The sequence below is a fragment of the Neopsephotus bourkii genome, unplaced genomic scaffold, assembly GCF_033783945.1.
Source record: "Neopsephotus bourkii isolate Nb327-2 ecotype Australia unplaced genomic scaffold, CSIRO-AGI_Nbou_v1 NB_1120, whole genome shotgun sequence".
NCBI classification, from domain to species: Eukaryota; Metazoa; Chordata; class Aves; order Psittaciformes; family Psittacidae; genus Neopsephotus; species Neopsephotus bourkii.
This window is the reverse complement of record NW_026901606.1, coordinates 1,105,369-1,131,964: the sequence shown is the minus strand read 5'-3', so window position 1 is coordinate 1,131,964 and position 26,596 is coordinate 1,105,369. Positions and strand designations below refer to the sequence as shown.

At 42.4% G+C, this 26,596-nt stretch overlaps 1 long non-coding RNA gene across 2 annotated transcripts in view; it reads right to left on the bottom strand.

The window, feature by feature from the left end:
• LOC133217243 (uncharacterized) overlaps positions 1–7,070 on the bottom strand; it is a 39,519-nt gene extending 32,449 nt beyond the window's left edge. Inside the window, exon 1 of one of the 2 annotated variants that reach the window (XR_009726837.1) lies at positions 6,924–7,070. This is a non-coding gene — a long non-coding RNA (uncharacterized LOC133217243). Of the gene's footprint in view, positions 1–1,109; positions 1,317–6,923 lie in introns of those variants that run through there. The other variant, XR_009726836.1, reaches the window with a different exon arrangement.
• Positions 7,071–26,596: the final 19,526 nt, after the last annotated feature.

Sequence of the window (26,596 nt, the reverse complement as noted above, 5' to 3'; positions counted from 1 at the left end):
ACTGATCAGGACTTTATGTTTTATGCACCCATATGATGTTTTTGAAGCATTTTTTTTTTCAAGCAGTTCAAGAGATTACTTTTAATGGAGATGTTAATCACAGGCAGCATTTCACACTGATTGACGAAATAGCGAGATCATTTTGTGTTCTTCACTGAAGTATCTGAAAGCCTCTAAAAGCACATCTTGCACCATGAAATGCACTTGGAACAGCTACTTTATCTGTACAAATCACCAGGAAAATGTTAATGCATCTACTCTCCGAGGAAGAAAGGAAAACAGACTCAAATGTTTGCTCCGCTCTAAATAATTAAGCGTATCCAGCACAATTGAGAGACTGGCATTGCAGATGTTTCTCAGTGAAGTTAGTGCAGCCAATGGGCTGCAGATTTCCCAGCTCTCATCGTTCTCCAGCTGCTTTCAGCAGCTTCACATTCCATTAATGGGGGACAGTCAATTCTGTCAACTGCACTGCCTTGAAACATGATGCAAAGGAAAAAACCCAACTTCTAACTGAATGTCTTTCGCTGTGTGAATAACAGAAATTCTGCAGTGAGCAGTGGCAAGCCTTTCTCTGCTGAAACCTCCTGCAAACCCACACAGCAAAGTCAAAGCCTGACATTAGTCCTATCTCTCACTGGAGCTGAACCGGATTATAAAATAGGACAGAATTTGATTAGATACACACATATTTCCTTTTTACATGGACAAATCTTGCTTAAATTTGTATCAGCACAACCCAGCAACTGCACCAACAGAAGTATATGTCTCTTCTGGCACATGTACAGAGATTTATACATAAAGCTACACATAACTGAACAGGCTTATCACCAGAGGCACAAAAACAACACATGCAAGATCTACAGTATATGTAACATTACGTCCCAATTTGTTTTCTGAGCAGAGACATATTTTAAAAACATATGCAAGGCACATTTAGGAGCACTTCAACTCCCTGTGCATTAATAAGGATCACACCACTTTGTCAACCACAGTATAGCATGCACACAGGCTACTAAGATTTTACCATTAAACTACTTGTACCGCATCTAATGACTCCACCTAAAAGCCATTGTTAGAGGCTACAAAAAAATCTCCATAGTACTCACAAGCCAGGAAGTACCCTTGGTTATTCTGCTGTGGCAACATTAGAGCTCTTGACTACAGTGCACCAAGCTCTCCTGGGATGAATCCTGCCTAGGAAAAGCAAACCCTTGTCACCAGTTCTGTTGGCTTTACTTCACTACTCTGAAAAACAGGTTTGCTAGCAGCAGGCAGTCCTTATCGGTGTGGACTGTCAAGGATAAAAAGCCCTTTGCTTCTTGCAACATAGCTGGATATAGAAGTGTAAACCAACTTCAGGGACCCAGTAAGAGCTTGTAGGAGGACCCAGAGTCTCTCAGAGCTTGCTAGAGTGACAGCAGATTCTTGCTGTTCCCCAGTGGCTGGCTGTTCTGCATCTACTTCTACAGCAAAACACTGGAAAGGAGAGGACTGGACCAGACCCCAGTTCCAGATCCCTCAGTGCAGCCAAGATGAATTCTACAACTTATTTTACACTGAAGAACTCCTCTAATTCTTCTCGATAATACAGACAGTTTTTAAGAAGTGAGGTATTCTAAATCTCATGCTTAAGCACAAAAGGATCAGAACAAATATCAGCACATTATGGTATGTAAACATTTAGTACCTAGATCATACGCTGTTAAGTACAATCCTGGATAGAGTTACATAAATTGTATTTATCAAATTAACGTGACACAAGTGAAATGAGCCATTACAATTTCACCACCATTTGTCAATCTTAAAGTAGAAGAGTAGATTTAACTGTTGTATTAGCAGATTTGAGGCAGCAAGAACCCCAGCCTGGTTGGGAATACAATAATCTTTTTGCTCTGACTGAAAAAGCATTATTCGAGATATCTGCCCTGCATTGAAGAGAATCCATCTAAAACCAATGTTAGAAAGATAGAGGCAAGTGCGCTATGGGAAAGTCACAATGAGATGCATTTGCCTCGCAGCTCAGCCAAGGCCCTTCTAAGAAGGTAAAGAGACTACTAGAATAAGTGTCCTGAATAATTTTGCCCTGAAGTCCACCAAGCTCTCTCCCCCACTATATATAGGTGAATAAGAAAGCAGCAGAATTTAGAGTCAGGGTTATACATTGTACATTTTGCTTCCTGCTTTCATGCAACTTTAGCTGATAACTCAAGGATATAGGACACAGGATCCTGGAAAGGAGTCTGGCTTACAGGGCCACTTCCTTACTTCATCTACCCTTTGTAAGTCTTCCAGCCAACTTAGTTATGACCCTCACTGCAAGTCTCAGGAGGGAAGAGAGAAACCAAACACAGGGGGAATGCACTGACAGCATTTTATAGTCAAGGCCACTCCAAAAACCACCCACAAAAATAAAAGAAGTAGCAATAAAAAAACAAGCTGGGGTCAATGTGCCCTTGTTTCAAGTAACCCATGCTCCACTGTGTCCTGTAATATTGTTTGGATTCCCAGATGTGACTGTAACCAGAAGCAGCCATGAACCATCCTCCCTGAAGTCATCACAAAGCTTTTGATGTTCCAGATTTATCAGTGGGTTGGACCAAAGATGGCAAAATAAAATTAATATCAAAATCCACCTCCCTAAATAATTTGTTTTTCCACAAGTATGTTAAGTACATAAAAAAAGGAAGCTCTTCAAGAAAATGAATCCTTGGCTCCCTATGCTGAGTGCCAAAACACAATACAAGCTTTTGCTGGGAGACGTACCATCACTTGCCCATAACTTGGTTTCATTTAGATTATACTCATTAAAGTAGCATGGCGGTTTAACTCTAAGAATCATGTTTTTGGTTTGGGATGTTTTCTTCCATGGACTAGCACACATTTCTGCATCTTGAGAAGTAAGTACAAAATTATTGTGATGTTGGGAAATGCATACAGAAAATATTTCTCAGAATGCCTTACTAATAATACAGAAGCTGAAATGTCAACTATTTACAACAGCTCAGAAAAAAAAACAATCTTTGGCATTTGATCTGTAGAAACTACAACACAGGAATGGCACTTGATAAGCATTATTAATTACTAAACCGCAATTAGAGCCCAGCCCTGGCCAAGACTACCTACTCGGCTCCAAGGGGAATAGTTGAAGATAACAGACTTCAAGGCAAAAAGTAACTGAAAGAGTCAGAATTGACAACTCTCTGCTTTGCTCAATCATCAGCTCTTTTTCACTAAGAGAATGAATGAACTAGCTCGTTATCAGCATTTTTACAACTTCCTGTGCTTAGGAACAAAGTGTCCCAAAAAAGAATTGCTTTGCTTGTTCTCTCTTGTCAAAAGTGCCACACAGGCTTTTCCAGCACAGTAAAAAGAGATGTTAACAGCTTTACTTTGGACAGAAACAATTCAGGTGGCAGTAGGGGTGAGAAGAACAACAGCAGAGGTGAAGACAGCCCCTAGTCCAAGAAAAGGGAAGGGAGCTCCCTTCTCACCTTCTGAATGCACTCAGTCAGACGTGCCTCACCTTAGTCCAGTCCCATAGCAACCAAACCCTGAGGGCTTCAACACCAGTGGGAAATAAAGGTTAACAGCAGATATTCACACTGTTTCTCATAGGCAGCATTATTTCCCCGGCGTCCACTACATTAACCCTGTGTAAACCAAAATATCCATGTGGAATGTCAACCTGGTAATGGGAACAGGGCATAGGGGTAGGAGACCCCAGGAGACACTGCTTAGTGCTCAAGCACATCTCTAAGAATGACTCAGTCTACACTGCTCAAGTTTTACTGTAAGCAAGACAACAGAAATATCGAGGCTCTTCAGACCTGTGAATATTACACAGGAGAGAAGCCTTCACACACAAAATGCCTGCTGTGCTAGGAACTTCAGCAGACTTCCTACCGGAGGCAGGTATTTCACACCCTTGAAAGCAATGAGCCTACCTCACCTACATCCTAAAACAGCTTCATTCTCATCTTGGTATACATCTCCCACGAAGTTCACAAAAGAAGTATTCCCTCAGCTGTAATCAATGCAAGTGCACAGTTAATAAGCTTCTTTTTATGGCCCTCACTATTGGTTCCAGCTGTAAGTTGCCTTTATAAGATGTCCCTCTTAATATCAGAAGGAGAGCACAGAAACAGAAGAGAGATCTTGAAGGGTATCATGCTGCAGGAGTCCTGCATTAAAGCACATTATCTAAAGCCAGACATGGCTTGTAGAGATGAACTGGTCTCAAAATGCTCTCAGTTAATCACTTTTACTGAGGCTATTTTGCAGCTGGAGGGACAGATGAACAGATGGCTGAATTGCAGTGCAGCTGACCTGCAGTGAAACAGAACATTGGAGCTTTTCAGCTCCAGTGTGATCTTCTGGAGATGGAGAAAAACATCCCTTGTTCCAGTGCGCTTTCATAGTAAGATGACACTGATTTCAAAGGAGCAAACCAGCCATTCCTGTCAAAACTCAGGAACCCCTTAAAAATCAAAATCCATGTTTTCATCATTAAAAAAAAAAAAAAAACCCAAAACCATCTCTAAGGGTCAGCAACAACACATTTACAAAAACTCACAGAACCCAGCTCAGAAACAGAGGGAAGGGAGCAGAAATTACATTTGCAGAGCAGGAAGCAGACACTTTCTGGCAGTGGTTCTGCTCAGCCACCAGAGTGCCTCGAGGAGGATTACACAAGGAATAAACTCAGCTTAAAGTATGTAAACTGATAAAACAGCCTTGCTTTGATGGGGAATCTGCAAGAAGCATTTCAGCTGAATCAGTAACCTGGTGGTGTTCTCTCACTGCGGTGACACTGCAGCATCTGCAGAAATGTTTTCACATTTCAGCTGTACTGTTTATTCAAGAAAGTGCAAAGTTTGTGATGCTTATATTCTGGAGATGCAATCTGTGCTGGGGCATTGCTCTCAGGCCTTATCATGGGATGGAGGATAGAGGATTTAGCCTTCTGTAATGAACAGCTTGCCAGATTTATGCGTGTATTGTATTTCTCCAGTAAGAATGCCTGACTTTTTATGGAAACCACAGAGAGGTCCACGTGGAGAAGCATTCAGGATATGACAACTGCCTATTGCAGAGTAGATCGGAAAGGGAAGCAGCAGCTGAGCTTAATATATGGAGAAAGAGTCAAGTTTAGTTTATGGACTTTTCAGAGCATCCAAAAAAACAACCATCCATTTTGAAGAGTCCTCGTGTAATCACAGGTAGTTTTGCCACACCAAAGCTTTTGTACTTGGCAAAATAAAAACACCAGAGAACATATGGTGGATGAGTGACAGAACAGAGGACAGGCTGAATTTCTGAGTGCTCTGGGTTTTGAGCTGATCTAGATTCTGTTGAGGTTCATGTCGCATGCAGCACATTTTTCCCAAATGTAAGTCCTTTGCTGTTTCCCCTTTGCAGTACATAGTAGTTATTCCAGAGGAAACAAAAATGTTTGATTTTATAATAGGTTTCATCAAAAACCAAACCAAAGAGTTTTATTTAAAGGAAAAAGTAACTCAAAACCTCTATCACAGTCAGTATTTGGATTTATTCATTCTCAAATGGGTTGTTGCCGATTGCCACAATGTCAATCCAGACAGAAAATACCTTACTTATTTTCCTGGGAGCCTTCTCTGCTTTTCTTTTTCTGCTCATATCAGCACAGGCAGGCCCTGCTGCCATACTCTCAAGCGATGTCAGTTCCAAAGACTGCTTATTCAGCCAAATCCCTTTGAAACACTGTCACATTCTCCATAGCACCATAGCAAAAGCTTGTATTTCTTCTAAGCCTTAAGAGATGCAAATATTTGGATGGCTCCCAAAACTAAATCAGGCTACTGGATGAGATGTAGCCAACATCTTCAGGTGCTCTGAGCCTACAACAGTGGCCATTATACTCTCAATATTTAAAGTATTTTTGTGATGGTTTCTGTGCCAACAGGGCTTGTGTGATTCTTGGAGGAGCAGCAGCAGCTCTCCCTTAAAAGAAACCTGCTTCGAGGACTAAGGGCAGTAGCTGCAAAAGCAGCGCTCTCTTTGTGCAAGCTCTTACTTCCCTGTATCAAAACAAAGCCACGACAGGGTGCGCAGCATTCCCATTTTGACTTTTGTAGAGATTTGCCACACTACGTATGCTCAAAAAAAGTCATTTGAAAGAAAAAGATTGAAGCATGACACTGTGACATTGTGTAGTGCTCTATTTGGGGACCAGCGTGTGAAAGAAGTTTTAGCTACAACATATTTCAACTGTTTCCATTTAAAGTTGTCTATAACTTTCTGCTGGGAAAAAAAAAGACCATTAAGAAAATTTCAGAAGTGCTTATTTTCGTGCTAATAAGCAGAGCCAAAGTTCAGCTCTTTTATCCTCCTCCTTACTCCATTATTATCAGTGCTCCAGACAAACTGAGTGACAGCACTGCAGGAATGAGATGAAGAAGAGAGGCTAACGACAGTATAAGCAAGAAGTTTTCTCATCTCTGAGTCCTAGAGTTCTTTGAAAACCTTTATTCTTTTGATGACAGCATCCCAGCTCCCCACTTCATTCATTACCTTCCTTCTCAAACACCTTGTTTTTAATTTTGACCTGGGCATCTAATGGGAAAAGGAGCATCCTGAATTTCTGTTTTTAATTTCTTTTTTTGATCATGTTCTTCACTATTCTCTTTTGTCTTCTTTCCTGAGCAGTATTTCCTTCCTTTCTGAAAAACCTGATTTCCCATTATTTCTCGTTTCTGTATTTTTGTGATTTGATTTATTCTCTCTGTGATTTTAATCTTTACATTTTGTAAGCCAACAGTTATAAATTCCACTTTCACCAACCAATCCCTTACTGATGTTGACACACTTCAAGAACACATGGTCTCTTCCCTTCTTTGTGCTGGTAGGAAACAACTGCTGTCAATGCTGGCGCATTTATTTACTCTAAAATGTGGCCTTTCTGATCCCAGATGAATTATTTAGGATGGCTTTTCATGGCAGGAGGTAGCACCTTTTCCTTGTTCCATTTTGACCTCCTTGCCCTGCTTCTGTCTTTGCTCCAGCTTGTGGAAACAAGTCACAGCGTCATGTGAGCTGTTGAAACAAGAGGCACAACTCAGCGCTCTGATGCTGCTCAGTAACTGCAGAGTCATGGTCTCTCTCCAAGGAGATTTGCCAATTTTTATTACGCAGGAATAGGGTAAGTCAACATACATGACCTCAGCAAGCTACCAGAAAGTACATGGTCAAACTGGAACAGGGTTGTTGAATCCTGAGAGGGCCTTTATTCCGCCTCTCAGTGAAGCAAGGGTCATCTCCCTTGGGGTGGGATGTAACTCAAGTACTGCCAAGACAACCATGGGAATTGCATCAGTTGGGTGGGAATACAGCTCTTATAACTGATGATGACAAAAGCACTATGTAAAGACTCTGAACATCAGTTTTGTGATGCCCTTTTGGCTTTAGATCATACAGTTACTGATCCATGTTCTGTGTGATTTCTCCAGTGATTTGTCAGTGCATTTGTTGCTGCTGTTAAACACCACTACTTTGAATGTCAGCTAGACAGCCTGTTTTCTGACATTGCTCATATATCAATTTGCCTCTCCACTTCAGCTGGAGGCAGGAGCCCACTAAACTGATGGCTCTATTCAAACCAGCAAAAAGTTTATCCCAGCTGTGAAGGGTTTGCAGCCTGCACAGAGGTAACCTGGGGAACATGAAGTGCTTATGTCCCATGCATATACAAAATACTCTTCCCTCCTTTGATGTACTGCCTTTCTACATGACCTGTCAGCCCCTCTCTCCCAAGGATCCACAACAGGTAGCTTCCCAAAAAGCAGGTCACCATATGTGTGTGCATGTATATATATATATATTATATATAGTATGGGGTCCCACATCAGCTGCATTAGTTCCTTACAGTTCTTTGTGTTGCATTGCAGGTCAGCTCTAGAACTCACATTTGAGAAATAGGGAACCTAAACCATAACCACACACCCTCAAATACCCACACTCCCTCCTGCACCAGCAATGCTACAAGGAGCTGTAATGCAATGTCTCCAAGGAAGCAGGTTCTGAGCTGTACTTCTGTTACACAAGAAGTACAGGTACTTAAAACCCAGGGCAGCTTATACTAGAACACACTGTCAATTAAAATGGCTCCCTCTTTAGCTCTGGCAAGGCTTTCATGCAGTCATTCCCGCATGCACAATTTGAATGCATCAGCCTTGCAGGAGAGAGGAAAATGAGTTTAACTCACCTCCATAAAGCCAACATGGGCAGGAGGAAGAGGTGGCATCCTGCCTTGTACAGCTGCCTCCTGACATCTGCAGGAGTTTCTTCTACTATTGCTGTAAGTAGCAGAAGAAATACATACCCTTTGCTGAAGGAGTTTTTCAGCAACCTGCTCCTATTTTACATAGCACAGATCTCACGAAGACTCTCAGAATTTGGAATCTCAAGGGAATTTGCTTCTTACACATTACTGGCAGAGCTGATACAGCTTTCCAAGTCCTGCAACAACCCCTTCTTCCAACATAATCTGTTTTGCCAAATATTCAGCCATGTCAAGGCCCTACTTGAATCTCTGTGAATGTTTATCATGCTGCTACGTCACTCCTCCGTGGTGCTGCCCAAGTGCTTGCCTGATGTCTGACTCCTGAAGAAGCATGGCTGTTTATAAGAGCTTTGAATGATGCACATAGTGATGAGACACACTGGATTCAGCACACTGTGTCCAAAGTTTTACTATTAAAAATAGCCTAGACTGCATCACTGCATTTGTTCTGATCTAGAGAATTCATGTACTCTCTCTGGTGCCACTAGTAAATATTTGACTCTTTAATATAATGAATGTTAGAATAATTTAATGTTTAAACTGCCTGGAGTTCTTGCTGGTTTCAACTCTGCTGTCTCAGGCTAGTTCCTTCTTTATAACAGACTACTAACAGAAGAGGTGGAGGGGAAGAGAATGGGGACTTCTGGTTATCTTTGGTGTCTCCACATGCTCAGCACTGACTTGTTCCCATGATGATTTAGAGCCACAAAATATTGCAGTAATGCTTCAAACCAGCACATCTTCTCCAACCCCCAGGGATCCTCAGGGAGCCCCATCTGGGGACAACCCACCAGCTCTTGCTTCTTTCATCATAAAGCTTTTCTTTTGGCTTGTCACATTTCCAAAACTTTCTCATTGGCAGACTTCCTTTCCTCAGGTTATGCAGTGAGACAACTAATTTTCTTTTATAAAGGATTTAGAGAGTTTTTACAGCTCTCGTAAGGACCTTCCACTCATACTTAAAGAAACCAACAGAACAACAATAAACCCCCTTTTCATTTAACCGTCCCATGCAGAACACACTCACTGCAGATCTTGTTCTCTCCTTCCTTTTGCTCTATTTTAAGTTACCCTCCAAAAACACCCTTTACTACCTTCTTCTCTGAAAGGCCTTCCTTTCTCCTGGCCCCTTCTTGTCTTCCTGCATCTCTTGGTGGGTGGTGCCACTGTGATGCTTTCAGAAAACCCTGTGCTCTTGCCATTGCTGGAGTTTTCACTATTTAATCAAACTCACCATGTAAAGTTGATGGGAATCCTGCTGCAAAGTTCAGAATCACATTACTGTTATTAGGTTATATCAGTAGCTGCATGAAAAGAATTGGTCCAAAATATCCATTTTGTATTCATGAAGTATATTAGCTTACTTTAGGGTTTACATAAGACTTAATCTCACTTACAGTCAACTAATACCTAGCAGATGTCTCTTAAATTCCTGCAATTATTTTCTCCATGTCCCACATCATCCTCTAAGAAACTGTTGCACTTTAATGTCCACGATTTCTTTCTTTTTAGATTTTTAGATTCTACCTATTCCAAATTCCTATTTGTTATCTACTATCCTTCAGGAGATCAAGGGGAAAAAAACCTCACACAAACCAAAAAAAACAGCTGCCTTCACAAGTATTGCACCAGAGTTCAGAAATTCCAGGACCATTAGAGGTATTACACAGTACTAAGACATTGGCCCTGTTTGAAAACTGAATTCTTGCAGCCCCAAAACAGAGATTGTGTTCATTTTCTCATTGCTAGGTGTCATTCTTTATAAACCACTGTATATATCACATTGGCGATACTAGGGGAACCTCAGCCATAAGCACACAACAGGTAGAGGTGCTGGTGGTACAAACCCCGGGGAAGCCAAGGAACAGACACGAAGCTGAAGACAAGTAGGGATTTAGTTGTAACACTGCAGTATCTTCATGCTGCAAGAAGAAAAGAGCAAACACACACCTTCCTCCTCTTCAGAAACACCGTGCCACATTTGTGTGGTATTTGTTTGTTTTCCCAGACCATATGGAATTCCTCTCCTTATTTATGTATTTCAGATGAATCTGTTAGCAATAGCTATTCAATAGCTACAGGCTTAAGACAGCAACCACATAATCTCATTTCCAGGTTAGTAGGAAACCAGCACAGATGTAAAAAGAGCAGATTTCAGTATTTATGAAGTGCTGCCTTTCCATAAAGAGCGAGAACCTGGTTATCATCATAACTGCTCATCAAATCCAAAACACAGTTGTTACAGGTGGAAAACAATGCAGAACAGTAAGGCTTTAAAAGTCTAGCATTTACTGGGCCAGGCCTATGTCCTTGCACACTAACCTTAAACACACCAGTGTGCGTGCAGAAGTGCTGTAGACCCAAGCTTACACATGGACAACACAGCAAGTGCAAGTCCTAGGGAGCTGCTGGAAATACACAGGTCATTGACAACACAAAGCACATTGGTTTGATGAACTCTCACTCTGCAAGTCATCACAGCATACACCACAAGAAACCTTATCCCTGTATCCCTCAAACAGCTTCACACAACTGCTGCAAAACAGAGCTATCACACCACCCTCATTATTATCCCTAAGAATTCTTCAGGGAGAAATGAGTGTTTATCCCCTCAGTAGTATGAAAACACACATTTAGACCAAGTTACAATAGACTTAAATTCATTGACAGTATTTTGGACAGAGGCAAGAAAAAGACGCATGTCATGGACTAGCTAATGGAAAACTGACAACATGGGTTGTTTATTTCATAACTCTCTTGATGCATCTTCCATTTTCTTCTGATGCCTTCATTATTTCCTCTAGTATTGGTATCACACATTCAAATGATGCTCAACCTTTGACCTGGGAGAGCTACTGCTGTATCCTCATTGTTCTTATTCCCTTTCTAAACCTAAGTTTTCCTTTCCAGCAGCCCTCCTACACTCTTTCTATGAAAAATTCTTCAGAGAAGGCAAACTGCAATTTGTGCAGGAGGCGAGGTGACCGGGGAAAGATGTCCTCAAGAACAACTTCAGGATCCCTGAGACTGGTAGAGTTGCTCTTACAATGTTCAAACTGACAACAGCAAGAGATGACTGCAAAGCATCAGCCTTTCTTCTACCTCAGGGCCCTGGCATAGGAGAGATGAAGAGTCTGGTGAAAAGCTGTGATTTGGAAGAATATTCTCTAATTAACCTTGATTTCTACACATCAAAGCATAGCCAGCTCTTTGCATTACGGGCTTCAAGGTATCTATTACAGCTCAGTGCAAGGAGACAAATCCCACAGCGACTGAGGTAGGTCTGCCAATCCAGGATAGCACCCAGATTTTCTGCTCCACCATTAGATCTGATCTGTAGAGGTTTTTTTATGCTTTGGGATTCCTGGAGAAATTCTGTGATGCAGTATCTCATCTCCCACATGCTATAAATTTTTTATCACTGATATGAATGAGGAGCACCAGTGCAAATAAAATCCTAGTATCCACACCTCCTGTTCCTCCACCCACTTCCTCTATAGCTTTGCCAGCAGGACCAGTTTTATATGCTCTCCAGAAAGCCTCATCATCCTGTCCTGTCTAATGGCCAAAGAGCACTCAGGCAACTTTCTGCAGCCTAGAAAGCAAAATGTTACGGTACAAGTATAGAAGGTAAAAGAAACAGATCCAAGGGGTTCATTAGCAGAGCTGCAACACCACGTTTAGCACTCACAGAAGCATCCTAGCCCTGGTGTTGCTGCTACTTTGGTGACAGCCAGCATGGCTTCACTAAGGGGAAATCCTGCCTGACCAATTTGGTGGCCTTCTATGATGGGGCTACGGAGCTGATAAACAGGGGTAGAGCAGTTGATGTCATCTACCTGGACTTGTACAAAGAGTTCGACACTGCCCCACACGACATCCTTGTCTCTAAATTGTAGACATCAATTTGATAGGTGGACCACTCGGTGGATAAAGAAGTGGCTGGATGGCCGCACACAAAGAGTTGTGATCAATGGCTCAATGTCCGGCTGGAGACCAGTAACGAGTGGTGTCCCTCATGGATCGGTCTTGTTCAACATCTTTGTCGGTGACATGGACAGTGGGATTGAGTGCGCCCTCAGCAAGTCTGCCGATGACACCAAGCTGTGTGGTTCAGTTGATACGCTGGAGGGAAGGAATGCCATCCAGAGGGACCTTGACACGCTTGTGAAGTGGGCTGATGCCAACCTCATGAAGTTTAACCATGCCAAGTGCAAGGTCCTACACCTGGGTCGGAGCAATCCCAGGCACAGCCACAGGCTGGGCAGAGAAGAGATTCAGAGCAGCCCTAAGGAGGAGGACTTGGGGGTGCTGGTCGATGAGAAAATGAACATGAGCCGGCAGTGTGCTCTTGCAGCCCAGAAAGCCAACTGTATCCTGGGCTGCATCAAAAGGAGCGTGACCAGCAGGTTGAAGGAGGTGATCCTGCCCCTTTATTCTGCTCTTGTGAGACCTCACTTGGAGTATTGTGTGCAGTTCTGGTGTCCTCAACATAAAGAGGACATGGAACTGTTGGAACAAGTCCAGAGGAGGCCATGAGGATGATCAGGGGACTGGAGCACCTCCCATATGAAGATAGGCTGGGAAAGTTGGGGCTCTTCAGCCTGGAGAAGAGAAGGCTGCGTGGAGACCTCATAGCAACCTTCCAGTATCTGAAGGGGGGCTATACGGATGCTGGGGAGGGACTCTTCATTAGGGACTGTAGTGACAGGACAAGGGGTAATGGGTTAAAACTTAAACAGGGGAAGTTTAGATTGGATATAAGGAGGAAATTCTTTCCTGTGAGGGTGGTGAGGCACTGGAATGGGTTGCCCAGGGAGGTTGTGAATGCTCCATCCCTGGCAGTGTTCAAGGCTAGGTTGGATGAGGCCTTGGGTGACATGGTTTAGTGTGAGGTGTCCCTGCCCATGGCAGGGGGGTTGGAACTTGATGAACTGAAGGTCTTTTCCAACCCTGACTATTCTATGATTCTATGATTCTGATCTGCCTTCACAAGACAAAAGGAAGATAAAAGTCCAAGAGCAGTTTCTCTTAGTAGGAAAAAGGAAGGCGCGGAAGCAGTGTAAGACCTTGAGATACGACACAGCAGAGCCCAGTCCAACTGGGAAACATACTCTAGTCCAGCTGACGGATTCTGTAAAAGCATGTCTTTGTGCATGCAGACACAGTGGCAAAAGCCACATTTGCAGACATTTTAATTTTGCAAATATGCTGTTTTGTAGCCAACTTTTTCAATGGAGATTTTCAGAACAGCCCAGCTCCCATGAGTACTTATCTAGCAGCTAATTTGTGCCTGTGAAAACTTCATGTTTCTCCTTTGTGCCCACAAAGCACCATTTTGCAAGAGAGTCCTCTACAGGACCAATTACTTTCTCTGTGGCAGTAACAGCTCTCACAAAAAGCCAGGGCTGCTTTGTCTCCTCGCTCTAGGTTCCCTCCATGAAGCTATTTCTTTAATACTAGTCTCAGTGCAATGCTTCCAGAAGTTGTGCTTCTATAAAAACCTTCCTGCAAACCAGCTGACTCTTTATATCCCTCTCCCTACATCTAAAAAGAAAACCCCACTACTTTATCGTATCTGGGGCTTATAATAGATGGGATGCATGCCAGGGTGAACAATAGGAGGAAATGAAAGATGAAATTATTAGCCAGGAGTTAAACAGGACATGAAATTGCTGTGAAGTGTTCTGGATATATAAGAAGGCCTTTATTTTTGGAAAAAGCAGGAAGATTCTCAAGACTGAGTCTGGGTGGGGAAAAACTCTTACAGATAAAGAGACAACTGCTATCCTCTTCTAATCCTTGTTGTTCCACCCCCAACATATTTTAAGGATCATTTCTATTCTTGCACACCCACTACATTGTTCTGTTTCCCTCCCCTGCCCCACTGCCTATGATTCAACAGGGTCTATAATAAAACCACTAGTTAGCAGCAGGACAGGCAAAATCATACTCAGTAAAACAAAAGAAGGCATAGTTTTTGGAACACAATCCAAAACTGGCAGCCACAAACTGACCTGATTTAATCCCAAACTAGGCTTCACACAATTCAGGCTCATTCAGCAATGGGATACAAAGTAAGAGCTGTAAAGCCAGAAGGTTTCACTCACCATCCTGCAGAGAAAATGATGCTGGCAGTGCTGAATATGTCCTGTCCTTCTCCATATATCATATTCCTCAGACTGAGAGCAGTACATACAAAGCCTTTCTTTCTTCTTCCATTTTAAAACTACTCATCAGTCTGTAGAACACATGTGGTCATTAGGCACTCATAAGAACCTCCTGTGGCCCCTTTTTCTATCAGTACCTGATGGGTTTGGAAGAAGAATCAATCAAGTAGCTTGGCTTCAGCTGAGGAACCCAGGTGATGTGAACTGCAGATACACACAGTTTTAGAACAAAGAAAGGAAACACAGGAGTTTGTCTATAAGGTTACTTACACAGGGGGAAGGAAAACTGTCCCAAAAGTCTTTATAGGTATTTAGTGGGAACAGCTGCCCCAAAAGCTCTCACAGATGTTGGTGTGACCATCCACAATGGAGCTGTGTTTAGAAAGACCTGGAGCCATGTTTATAGTAGCAAAATGCTTTCTGAGGTACAGTGAGTTGATATGGCAGGGTGAGAGACCTCTAACTCCACAGCAGAAATACCTGGGATTTCCTTTGGTTCATGGTTTTCCCTGGGGATGCTTCCCCTTTCCTTCTTCAGCTACCTCTCTGGGAACACATCTATGCTGAGTCCCAGACTGGGCAGACATCAAGTCCTGAAAAAAGAAAAACACTAAGACACAAAATCCAGCAGAATTCCATAAAATCAGGTTCCCTGTGCTGTCTTCTGACCTGTGGCACTCTCCACTGTCCCACCAAGCCCACTAACGTCCCAGCACCACAAGTCTCACCTCACCTCAGTGCTTGTCTTCCAGAGTAGCATGAACAAAACCCATCAGGGAGGAGAGAGAAGAAACACAGAATTGGGTGACTTGAGTTCTTTTCAGTCAGGTTGGAGTTCATCAAAAAAATGAACACAAATTTAGGTAAAAAACTTGGATTTCCCTTAGTTGAAATATCAGGTCAGCATGAAGTATTTCTAAATGAGCCAGCAGAGAAACTATTTTGCTTCTTATGCAATTTTTCATATTGTGTTATTGCTTTTGCTTGGGCACTGCAGGGTTTTTTGCACACTGAATTTTTAAGGATGCTTTTTCCCCTTCCTTATAATGTTACCTAACCAGAACCAGAACACCGGTTGTCCCAAAGTTTCGCTAGAACAAGTGGTGGTCAGAGTGACCTTCATTTGACACAGAACATTCATTTCCCTTACAACCAGCTATAAAACAGTAAAATATAGCTATTACTATTAATCCTCTCAGCATTATTGCTGAATGATGAAGGTATTAAAATTTGAGGTTATTGTTCTTTTGCTGAAAGGCAGAATTCCAAGAAAATTGGTATTATTCACTATTTGAAAGTTAAAATTTATCCCAAACAGAAATCTTCACCCGTGCTGAGGATAGCAAGGCGTGCTCCGTTACTGAATAATAGGTGTACATCCACTATATTAAAGGTGACTCTGTCATGCTGAGACACTTAGCACCAGCCCTGCTCCTTCTACGAGCTTATGAATCATAATCACTTTTCAGTTACCACCTTCTCATTCTTCTGGGGAGATTTTATATTGCTCTGGCAATGTCTACTTTAGGTACTATAGAGATGGATCTATTAACTATTCAGTACCTTCCCATTTTCTGCTGGGCACTGTCGGTAGCAAGCAGAACCTCTGGGTACTGTCTGGCTTTTGGTGCCTTTGTAAAGCTATGCTCTGAGCCCAGCTCCCCTTCACAGCCAGAGGATGAATCTGTTTTACAAAATGTCCAGGTAGTGTATCCTCAATGGGCCTTTGACCTAATGATATGCAAATCTTTCTTCCCTGGAGAAGATTTAGAGAAAATAAGCTGAAAAATATTCCAGGCAGGAAAGTTACATGGAAAAGATATATTGGACTGGTTTAAGAGAGTATATTAAGGATGAATTTGAAATAGAGCATTATTTCGCATTAGGTAAACAGACCATCTCTGATGGTTATTTAATTTACCTGTTTGTGCTGGCAAGTGTATATTCTTGTATTCCTGAGCATTGCTCCTGGTTGTATCACAGATGCAGCTTTAGCTCAGTGTCTGTGAAGAATAAGTCCTGATTCATGAATGGTCAATAAATAAACACGAGAAAAACTGGATAAACTCTCAATGATTGGGCCAATGCTCAGTACAGGAGCTATCAGGACACTGCCACTTCCAATCTGCTTGAAAATACATACAGTGTTCAGTTCAGGCAACACAAGAGAGAGTATCAGCTAAAATAGAGTAAAACTCTACCCCAGCAATGTTTCTTTTGCCAGATTTTGCATGTCCTTCATGTACTCAATAAAATCACAAATGGTGTCTGATTTCCTCAGGTTTCTTTCTGTTGTTCGGGGTTCTCTCTGCCTTTCTCCTGGTATAAATCTCCTGAATGCCATTGCAGGAGGGGTGTGAGAGCACTCCATCAGCCCAGCATCATCACCTATCATGTTTGGTAGATTAAGATGCAAGATACATGTGGTCTGAAATTTGATGCTGCCTGCAGTAGCAGGAAGACTTAACCGTATGCAGTACCTATGCGCAATAAAACCTGAAAATCCATACCAGTCACATTTACTCCCATCAACCTCAGCCACATCCCAGATTTATAAGCCAATTGGAAGTGATTCCATTCCTAGGAATGCATCCTGACGAACACTGCCTTCACATGCAGCATGCTGCTTTTGATTTAATCTTGATTAATTATTTTTGTCCAGCCATTCAAAGCCTACTCGTCAGGGGCACTGATTTATGGTGCAGGGCATGAAATAGGCAGGTTCTATTAGAAAGATTTGCAGTTACAAGACTGAAGCATTATTTATTGGGGTTTCACTAGTAATTGCTAACCTTTTCCCCAGCATCTGTGAGTGGGCAACAAGATTCCATCATGCATTTTCTGTGATGCTTCCCTGTCTGTCTCAACAGCCTTGAGACAATAATGATAGCTACAGGTATCTAACTACAGACATTTAGATAAGACCTAAACACTCTGAACAGTAAATGGAGGGGATATAAGACAGGTAGATGTTTCCAGCACTGAGCACACCTAATACCTGGATCTCTAGGGAGAAAGAGGCAGGGCTTATTGACTTCTAATTTAATCAGTTAAATGCCCAGAAATAGAAGTGTTGAACACTGACTTTTGTACCTCACAAATCATCTGAGAGCTTTCCACATACACTTGAGCTTTTGTGCCAAGTTAAAAAATGCTGCTCCCAAAGTTTCACAACCAGTATTTTTGTGGGAGTTAAACATATACATATATATGAACAAATATTGCCTCTCCTCCTCCCCTGCAGAGCCAATGATGCTTGTTTGCCTGCAGCAAGAGGGAAAGCAGGGGCAGTCCTGGGATGTGATGCTCACTCCATGCACCCCTATCTGGGCCAACTTTGCTTCTCTGCTTTCCCTTTGTCCTCTTTCCTTCAAAAACCAGCTTCTGGCATCTGACTTTTCTCTCTGATTCTGCTGGGGTGTAAATGCTCCAAGATAAAAGGCTCTGGTTATTTATCAGATGAAGTTATCAAACAACGGTCAGGACTGTGTGTACAACCGAGAAACAGAAGAGGGCCTGAAGGGAGCTGGGCTCTGGAGGTCAAGGAACTCTCCGAAACTCAAAACAGTTCAGGAGAGCTCCTAACAGACACCACACAGATGAGGTTCAAGTCTTTTTTCTGTGCTGCAATGATGCTTTTCACTGTGAGACAGGATGCTGGAGACACTGTCCTTGGCTTATTGCTTCCACTGAAATGTGGAATTTCTGATCCAAATTAAAAAGTATTTAGATATTCAGTCTAACTTGCATAAACTTGGTCAGGAAATGGCCCATTTCTGGCTTAAAGTACTGATGACCAAATTTAGATTGTGAAACCACGCTGCTATTTCAGCAGCTTACACTACAGAGCAGCAGCTGCCCTGGTTTGATGGCTCTGGATGGAGTCACGCACCTAGGAGCCCTTCATTTCCCTCTCTAATACAAAGCCCTTTGCATCATGTTCAAACAGGAAGCTCTGGTCAGTGAGAATTAGTGGTTTTTCCTCTGCACCTTGCCCTGAGATCCCATCATTTTTCACAGCCTAAAAAGGACTGGCCTCTTTCAGTATGTGCTCAGGAGCCCAGTGAGTAACACATAGGAAATGAGGGGAAGGATGCTGGCAATTCTGTGGCATCTTTTGTAATAGATAGGGTCTTAACCCCAGTATCCTGGATAAACTCCAGTTCTGGTAATTGCATTCTGCATAGTTAAAATCCCCCTGCAGTTTCAAATGAATCCATTATTCTTCACTTCCTTTCCTAAATTGCTGTGCAGCTTTGCTTTGTGCTGCTGAAGAGTTGCTTTGTTTCACCTGAGGGATGATGGCATTTCATGGCTGTATGAAATAGGCCTGAGTGCACAGTTTGTACAAGTCAGTGAAACACTTTGGGATTATTCATAATTAAGTATCCGCTCGCTGTAAATGAATGGGTTTATGGTGCCGGGTGAAGCAGTATAACACAAAGCACTGCTTCTCTCTGTACTTGAAAGCTGGTAATAGAAAACTTATACAGGCAGTAAAAGACAGAAGTCTTCTAAAATTCCCCTTCCCCAGCTAAGCATGCAAGCTTTAAGCGACTGTCTCAGTCTTTACTTTCCCATACTGTTATTGATTAATTGCTCTAGTTCAATTTCCTTGTTCTAAATGGAAACATTACAATCCTAACTCCAATCTCTGGACCCAGTACAAACTGATTTTGAATCTTTAAGTTGTGTCAGTGGGAGGAGGTGATGGAGGGGTAGAAGGAAAGCTTTTTATTTTTATTATTAATCTTCATGTGTTCAGGACTGCCTAATCTCACCCAGATGGAGAGAAACCACAAGGTATTTCTGCTGCAGTCAAACCCAGGAGATGCCTCCGCATCATAAACTTGCTCTGGTATGATCTTGTCCCAGCAGTGTGTCCTGGTAGGAAACATGAGGATATTCCACAAACATCAAAACATACCACTCTTTCTGGAGCTGAGCCAGTGACCTTTTACAGCTCCAGCTGGTTGACTTCTAACTTTGTTCTCCTTCAAGATTTGGGCTTGTCCTTATTGTACTCATTGCCTGTGGCTTTGCAAGAATGTTGCAGGCATCTTCTGAATTTCCAGCTTGTCCTGGAAGGAGATGGTACCATCAAGCAGCACTGTGTCCCACGGGAGAGATACGCTTTCTAGGAGCCTTAGCAAGGAAGAAAATAGCCAGGACTCCCACCCCCTGGAAACAGTACTCCTTAGCTAATACTATTCCTTTTGCCCAAGGTTATTACCTACAAAGCAGGAGGTCAATATAATGACATAAGTAGATTCCTCATGCCCTTTCCTTCTCTGCAAGGTAGGTCACAGTCTGCTCCTCAACTGCTCCAGTGCTGTTTTGATGGAAGGCTAAGAATGAAATCAATAGAAAAGATTATAGAAAATTATGTATGATGTGGCATCTTGGAAAAACAAAATGTGCTTAATCTGAAACAGAGAAATGCCGGCTCGGGAGCCACATGTGCATCTCATTTAGAAAAAAATCTATACTGTTATTAAAGTAGCCACAAAGACAGTATTAGCTACAAATTAGGTATGTGTACTGGGAAGCAAGCTTTGTGTACTGTGCAGGAGATGCGGAGCTTACACTGTTAGATCAAATAAACTGGAAGATCTGAGGGGTAGGCAGGGGTCAGCTCAGGACCCAATTGAGCCTCAGTGGTATTTTATGCATAAACAATATTTTGTACATAAACCACGGTATTTTAAGAAAAGTCCTTTAGCAAATAAAATGTCAGAGAGTAAATACCAAGTCTTCTCTTGAAGATTTGGAGGTGAAGGAAACCCAGAATGACTAACAAACCACTGCTGACAGTGTGTGCACCTCCAAATGCCAAGGAGCACGCTTATGCTACTGCTCCCATGGAGGAATTCAGCATCATTATGCAGCAGCCGTGTGGGAGGAAAGAGGACCCCCAAAACCCAGCTATGGCAGACTGACTCCTCTCTCTGCCCAACCCATTGCCTTTTTCTGCAGGCCCTGGAGCAGCTGGGGCTGTTGCAAGGATCCCCTCTTACCCCTTCATTCCCAACACCATGTTGCAGGATGGCTCCTCTGGAAGAGAGAAGAATTTGCTCCCCACATGCTCCTTTGACATGTCATCCAAGCTTGCTCCCCTTCCCCTTTCAGGAAGAAGGTGATGTTGCATCTTCACTTTCAACACTAACAGTCTTAAAATGGCTATTAGAACTGGCTGGAGTGAACTGCAGAGCTTCTCCCCCAAGCCCAGATACTGATTTTGAAATAGGGCATTTTCACAAGCAGCAAAAGGGATTTTGAAAGTTTTCCAGCTATTTTTTTTATTATTTTTTAAACAAAACCGGGAAATGAGCAGTGTATTTTTTTCCATGTTCCTCCCTGCCCTTTTTGCAGTGAGAAAAGTTGAAAGGAAAAAAAAGGGGGGGGGGGGGGAACAGGAAACATAAATGAGAAATTATTTTAAAATGGATTATTTTGATTCAAACCCCTGTCAGAGCTTTGATAGAAGAATGCCCCATTGCCAACAGTGCAGTGGGGAAAGGACTGCGGAGGGCAAATGAGAGGAATATTGCCTCTGCCTCCCAGCCGAGTTAATGCTGTTAGTTAACTATCGTGAGAGCGGTATTTACATAACCACCCTCGGTGGGAACGGCACACACAGCGCTGCTCCAGCTTCCCAGCTGAACCCCGGGCAGCGGCGGCTCCCAAGGACCTCGCATTTGGGCAGTGATTTAATTCACAGGCGAAAGATCCTTCACAAGGCTGACCACAAAATGCCTGCACGGCGGGATTAGCCGGCTCGCTCCTCCTGGGACAGCCTGCAGGGAAACTCCTCTGCCTCTCCCGGGAATGCTGCCCTTCCAAGCCGAGCTCAGAGCACCCTCTGCTGTAACCCCTCCTAAGCAGAGCTGGACCCAGTGCACACCAAGATGCTACCATGGACGGCTCACATGCCCTATGGTGGAGACCCACGTCTGGTGGCTCTGCTGGAGAGGGACTGGCTGCTTGCATGCTTTCAAGAAACTCACTGCCATGATCTTAGTCTTCAAAATGGACCTATTGGGATGGGGCTTTGAGCAGCCTGGTCTAGTGAAAGATGTCCCTATCTGTGGCAGGGGGGTTGGAACTGGATGAGCTTTTAAGGTCCCCTCCAACCCAATCTATTCTGTGATTTTATGATTCTTTGGAGTTTTCTTGACTTTTCTTGGTGCCTAACCATGGCAACAGTGAAAATGTGTGTGCTATTTAAAACATAAATGGTTCTTAATTTAACTCTTGGACATTGGTTCTTGCTATGCCTGTAGGCACTGGATGGAATAGTACCTGTAAACTCTGTTCCTCATGAAAATATGTAAGCCCTGTAATCAAATGAAAGCTGAAATCTTTCTGATAAACCAAACAGATTGAGCTCTGTAAATCTCACACCACAAGGCACATTTTCCTGCCCATGTATCATTACTCTGGCTCTTTCCAGTTTTGCACCATCCTTTCTGAGATGTGAAAGGCAAAACTGCATTTGCTATTCCAGTCTCAACATGACAATGAAGTAGACAGAGGTTAAACCATTCTCACTCTCTTTTACTATGTCCCTGGTCTCAGCACAGGTATAGGTCAGCAACACTCATAATGCTTTATTTAATTCCATTTCCTTTAGGAAGAGAATACAATTTCGATTCAGAATATCACTAAAAGAAATATCTGTTACTTTTAAGACCTGCACCTTCTATTCAGTTTCAGTGAAATAATAATCCCTGATCCTGGAAGTGAAATTGTTTTGAACCCAAATGAATTAACATGACCTTGTTTAGCAAGCATGTCTAAGAAAACATCTGGTATGCAACATTCACCCCTCATTTTCTTTAGAGAAAACCCTATGTACGCATATGCCCCAGGAAAGAACACAGTGGTATTTTGTACTACATGAGACACTGCTTGTGCACTTGAAACTTTCCCCAGTGACAAGTAGGAACTCTTCCTCCTTAAATAAAATACTTGCCTTGCAGTCACAGCAGCTGTCCACATGATACACATTAATATGTTGCTGAAAAGAGGTCACCTTTGCCTTCAAATGGAGGTTCTTCAAGAGTCTCTATTCTGCCATCATCTCATTTCCTGGGAAAAAAATGAAGATATAGCAATGTTAAGAGACGTATTTACAACCACCATTGATTCTGTTTCAAACTGTTAGTTCCTCGACACCCTAGCCATAAAAAAGCTGTAAAAGCAACTGCTTGTGAGAAGCCCTTGCACTGTCCCATGAGCACTCATAGCTACTTATTTATGACCAAGACCATGGAGGAAGAGCAGAGAAAATTGCACTTACACAGATTCCTTGGAGCAGTTTTTCTCTCCGTAAGAAATGAACATTAATTTATTGTGTAAATACAATTTAGGGTCACTCTTTAAAGCAGAGGCGATTACCCAAGGATGGAAGTATAAGTTATTATGTGCACTGAACAGACAAAATGATGTGTTCTCAGAATCAGATACAACCCATACTTTAATGCCCAAGTCAGGCACAGGGATCTCAGCAAATGCAATTTAAAAAGTAATTGAAATATCAATATATATCTTCACATTATTTTACTTGCAGTCAGACCATTATCATAGCACACGCCAGCTGAGCTGGACAAGACATCCTACGTGAGTGCATTGTACAATCCATCCTGACAAAACAGGTTCAGACTGCACAAGCACTGCTCATGCCATGGCCAGAATGTCTCTTAAGCGGTCACTCCAGTAGTGACTGGAATTAATACAGAAAATGCACCCCCAAAACCCAAATATAAGGAACTTTTAAATGGAGTTACAGAAATAAAATAGCATTATTTAGGATGGTTCCAGATTCCAGAATTCTCCCCTAAAAAATGATGCTTCCATGGAGGTGTCTTGCAGGCAGCAAACTGAGATCACCGCAGCACCAAAGATGTGCTTCACATTGAAATACAGATGGTTGGGAACATTGCCCAGACAGGTTTGGGGTTTCTTTTTGTCTACAGAGGAAACTGTTTGGTATCTTTTGTTAAAACTTGTCTACAATCAGACTGAAGAACAAAGCCTTGAAGAAAAACTTTACTTGCTGAAAGATATCTGTAGCTGACTCATAGCTCGAGATACACACACTTACCAGCTGCCCTGACACAAACCACTTGTGGCTTGACACAAACCAATACGCTTTGATGATAATGCACAGTAAATAGCTGAGCAAGTAGCAAAGAAAAGCCCTATGTAACCCTGAGATTGCTTCTGTTGCTTCATGGTGCATTACTCCAGGGTTTGCTCCCAGAGTAAGCATGAGGAGCAGTGTCGAGCTCTCGTGCCTTGGTCAACCATCATCCTCAGATGAAATAGCCTGTACAGTCGATTGTGTGCTCTTCTTGCTGCTCCCGTGGCCATCAGGGTGTTGCACAGGGAGACATCCAGACACTTTTTTTGTGACAGATTTGGACACTGAAGTGCCCTTGGAGTTACCTGGACTTTTACCATAACCTGATCTGAGCATCCATCCAGCAATTCAGCATGGGAAGCATGAGACCTTGGACTGGTTCTTCTCAGCACTACTGCTGTACAACTATTAAGTGATAGTGAACAAGCTGAATTTCTAATGTGAGTACTTTTCTTTTTGAAGTATATTTGTTGATGAAGACAGGAGAAAGATAAGATTCATTTATAAGTATTTATCATCGGTTATTCTTTCTATTCTCAAGAAAGAGAATACTCTATTTACCAAGCAAATAGTCTTATTACACTCTGCACAGAGCAATTATGTGATGCTCATCATCTTTCAACTTTCATGGGTTTTTAATTGCTGTGGGAGAAGCAGTTGTTGTTAAACAGCTATTTTTATATGATCCAGGTATTATAACCGTTCAGCCAGTAAAATGCACAGTATATTTGTGCTATTACTCTTAAACTTTTTAACTTCCTGGATTATAGACATGGCCCTTACAAACTGTCCACTTAGCGATTAAGGTAAAATGGATGTGCTAATATGTTTATGTCTATGTACTGCATACAAAAACCCTACATACATAGACATCTCCCTGGTGCATCCTTTTCTCTCTTAGCTAAAGCAGGGAAGATTCCAAAGGTGTGCTGCAGCTGGAAACTATAATTCTTCCCAACTGAATTGCTCCAGGCTCTAAAAATTCAGGAGTTTGTTAAAAATGTCGTGCTATCTAAAAATAATAACTATAACTTTAAATGTGGCACAGTCTTAACTTGCCTTCTGAATTTTGGCCCTCCAGCTTTATATGTTCAGCTTTCTCTTTGGAATTGCTTGATGGACTAAATGTTTATTTCTTTCCTTTCCCTTAATGAAAGCTGAGATTTTCACGAAACACCACAACTAAATAACCTTGAATCACCCCACCAATATTACGAGGAATCCTTCAGATCTTAAATTAGTGACTAACGAAGGAGGAAGAGTCATTGGCAACTCACAAATAGGATACACTAGAATGGAGGTTATTCATCCAAACCTTGTGAGACATCTGTTGTTGTGAGGTCCTTAACAAAGAGCTAAGGAGGCCAGGCTGTTCTGAAGCACAAATACCCATTTGAAACGTTCTGCTGATGGAGCTGCATGAACAGTGTTAGTTCTCCAGCCCCACAAGAACAACATACAGCTCTCTTCTAATACAGCTGAAGGTAAACGATCTTGAGTTTCCCCAAATAGAGCCACTAGTGCAATCTGGCTAATCAGAAGTTGAACATATGGAATTAACATGCAAAAATAGGAGAAAAGAAAGAAGAAGGGAGGCAAAATAATCCAAAGACTTCACTCAGCTTAGAGCATTAAGGTCCTTAAGGAGAGCATTAAGGTCCTTAAGGAAAAATCACTGCTCCCAGCAGGCAAACTTCACCTTGTCCTACCTGGACAAATGACATTCACCATTCCAGTACATCAGAGAGGATGAGCTGGCAGAGGATGTGATGAATTGCTGTAATTAAAGGAAGAAAAAAGCACCAAATTAGCTGTCAAAAAGCAGGACTGGAAGACTGCACCTGGGATGAGGTTATGCACAAAGTGCAGCTCTGAGATAGAGCTTCACTGGCTATTTGGGATGTTCTAGGCAGAAAGCTCACAGGCGATCCCTAAACATCCTCTGGGTACTTCTGTAACACCTGGGGTATTAATCTATGCCACAGCATTCCCTATCCTCCTATTGCAGCCTTGTAGGACAGTACTTCCCTTTGCTTTTCAGCTTGTTGTGTAACGCTGCTGTCTAAATGGCACCTACAGCAAGACGAGTGAGTTGATACCGCTGAGTGTTTTGTAAAGCTCTGTGGGATGCACTGGGAAGCCAGTTGCGGCACACAAGTGAGTGTTTAATATTGCTATACCGCTGCCTGCAAATGGTGGTTGCTAGGAGGCAAATATCATACTGAGAAATCTGAAAGGAAGCAACAATTTCAGTTCCAGTGTGGGGCTCATTGAAATCTTTCCATTGACCTTAAGTAGGAGGTGATCCATCCTTTAGCAAAGGAAGTGGAATTTTTTTAAGAAGTAAAAAGGGATGTCACACAAATAGCTCCAGGTAATAAGGATGGACAACAACAGGCCGCTGGAAAGGAAGAATGACTGGGGAAAATGAAAAGTAACATCAAAAGGCTTTAGTGAATAAAACCCCAGCAGATAAAAAACCTGATTGGGAAAAGCTAACAATGAAAACTTGTATAAAACATGTATTATTCCTAGGCTTCCTCCATGCCAGGGTTAAATTTGGCAGAGCCACTGGGGTTTTTCCACTCCTCGAATTATGAGGCCATTCTCACCTAACCAATTCCTTCCACCTGTAAAGTTGAATAAAACTGTTGCTGCCATTCACCCTTCCTTTTCACCTGCTGTGGCACCTTGCAGTGATTTTAGATACTGATCTGGGCTATAGGAGGTTTAAAGTTCATTGGGCAGGGCTGCAGGAATGTGGTGGGGAACCCATCCCAGCCCCAACCTGGACCCCTCTCCACTGTGCACACAAAAACACCCCGGGAGCCCTGAAACACCAAAGCTGTTTTACAGAAGCACAAATGAGAATAAAGGAACTTTCAAAGTGGAATAAACCCTCTCAGACGTGGATGAAACACAGTCAAATAAACCCAATCTCTCCCTGCCTACTGTACCGTT